The sequence below is a fragment of the Protobothrops mucrosquamatus genome, unplaced genomic scaffold (assembly GCF_001527695.2).
Source record: "Protobothrops mucrosquamatus isolate PMUCROS unplaced genomic scaffold, P.Mucros_1.0 scaffold2530, whole genome shotgun sequence".
Lineage (NCBI taxonomy): Eukaryota > Metazoa > Chordata > Lepidosauria > Squamata > Viperidae > Protobothrops > Protobothrops mucrosquamatus.
Genome location: NW_015388592.1, coordinates 109255 through 111768, shown reverse-complemented (window position 1 = coordinate 111768; position 2514 = coordinate 109255).

Below are 2514 nucleotides of genomic sequence, written 5' to 3'. Positions count from 1 at the left end.
TAGATAGAAGGTATAAGAAACTAACACTTCTTTCTGCAACTATTGGTAAACTGCTCCAGTGGTTTATAAGCTGAACTGAATTATGTAAAGAAGTAATATTCCATTTGGGTAACAGCATGCTAAATCTGGTTTCTTTATGATCATACTAAATTAATATGAGGGAATCAGTTCTTGAAAATAGCAAGACCATTACTATGTGTAGATAATTTACAATTAGATTCATAGTCTAACACATGTGGAGACTTAATAATTCAAGTCCTAACCAAGGACTTATGAATTATTAAGGAATTATTATCTGTTCACAACAACGTGAAATCATAGCTGCCAATTCTTTAGCTGGTGTGGGCCTTCATTTGCATCAAGTTCTCCCCAAGAACCTAGAATGTTGTAATATATTGGTATAATATATGTATGGATCCAAGCAGTGTGGCCTGCGCAATGACAGATAGAAAATTTGTCAATGTGCAGATTTTATAGGTGCTGTACAAAATATTTTGATATGGCACTCACTGTGCTGATAACCACCGGGACCACTATGGTAAATTTATGCCCTCATCTCTCAGTTTCAATTTTCAGATCTCGATACTTGTGATCTTCTCCTATTCTACTATCTCCTGGTGTTTCCATACCATTTATGCACATTTTCCTCTTTTCAATCAGTTACAAAATTGATAGGTTCAGTAACGGTCATAATCAATATGCAGGACTGATTCATATGTTGTAGTCATGCACTATGACAGTTCTCATTCAAGCAGAAGATATTGTACATGAGTACATGCATTTTAAAAAGTAAGAATTGGACAAAGGAAATGGATATTGCATACCTTTATAATAGCCCACAAAAGATTCTGCTACAAAGTTTGAAGGATGCCTATTCTCCATTAATTATGTAATGGTCTGATTCTTTTTATCTCTTTCTATATTCTAAAGTATTTTAACCAGCAATTTACCATTGGAAGTCCTGATTAGAGAACCATTTATAAATTTGAACAACATACACTAGCTTATCTTTAATTTCCCATGTTTTTCTTTTTGGTGTGTAAACTTGTTCAACTATTTAAAATTTAATTATATAATACAATATTAATACACACCTTATTAGTATATAATAGTTGTAAGTTTTGGCAGCTTCTTTTTTCTTTCATTAGAAAAAAAGAGAGAACTAGAGTTTCTCTGTTGCTGCTGTTCGGCTTAAATGCCTGGCCAGCAGAGATTAACAGGCTCAAATCTGTACATAATTTGATTTGTTTCCCAGCTGTTTTTGAATTAGCAAAGGACCATAAAAGTCTTATCATTCTTCAAAAGAAAAATAACTGCAAATGTACTGTTGTCAAATTTGCAACAGGGAAGGAAAATATGTTGTCCCCAAATAATAGAAGTGCCAGGAAGAAAGATTTTAGTCTTAAGGTACAAAAGAATTTGGCAAACATATTCAGAATGTGAGAGTTTTACATTCTACATACAGGAAGGAACTACTTTCAAACTAAAGGAAGGAAATAAGATTATTTATAACATGTTTTGGGAACACTAATGGGAGGGAGGAGATAAACTGTGTTTCTGAGTGGCATCACTAATAAGGAGATGTTCTGAATGTTATGGAAAACAAATATATTACAACTATTTGTTTTATAGACCACTTTCCCCCCCCTATGATCTCAAGGCAAAATACACAATGCTACCTTCTCCCATTTTCTCCTTGATAAAAACCATGTGAGGAAGGTTGGCCTGAGAGAGAATGAGTGGCCCCAAATCACTCAGAGCCTCCCAAGATGCAACTGAATCTCCATCTTCCTGACCTTACAGAATTAGGATTCTGTTCAAGGATCTGTTGGACACATGCTTATATTTTATGAATCCCACATGATTATTCAAGACTTGTTTTATACAATGTTATCATTATATGTTGGTGCTTTACATTATATATAAAGAAACAGATTCTTGCATCAAGGAGTTTACACTCTAGAGCTACTTCATAATGTTAACACTGTCAGTATTTATACATTTTACAATTGATATGAAACACAGCAGTCAAAATGTACTAAGATTTCAATTACTAGCTGTTACCCAATAGATAGAAGTGCACTGACTTCTCCACTATTTCCAATAATATAATATTTTGACAATTTTTACAACTCTGGATAGAACAAAAAGGATGCTTATCAAATTTGCAGATGCTATCAAGTTAGGAGGATTGATTTACACCTCAAAAGACAAAACTCATAATTCAATTATCTTGATCAGATCAAAAGGCTGATATACACAGTGAGAAATATTAGGTCTAGTATACAGTATGTAGGAAAACAGGGGCAAAATTATGGAAGTTTGGATAATAGCAGCATATGCCCCAAAATTCTAGGAGCCTTAGTAGTCTTATCACTTGAATATGAACAAGCAATATAGAGCTTCAGCAAAGATATATGCAATCTTAGGCTGCATTAACAGAATAATGGAATTTATAGTATATGATTTAAAAAGAAACTAGACGCTTTAGAGCATGAAGCACTGTATTCCAAT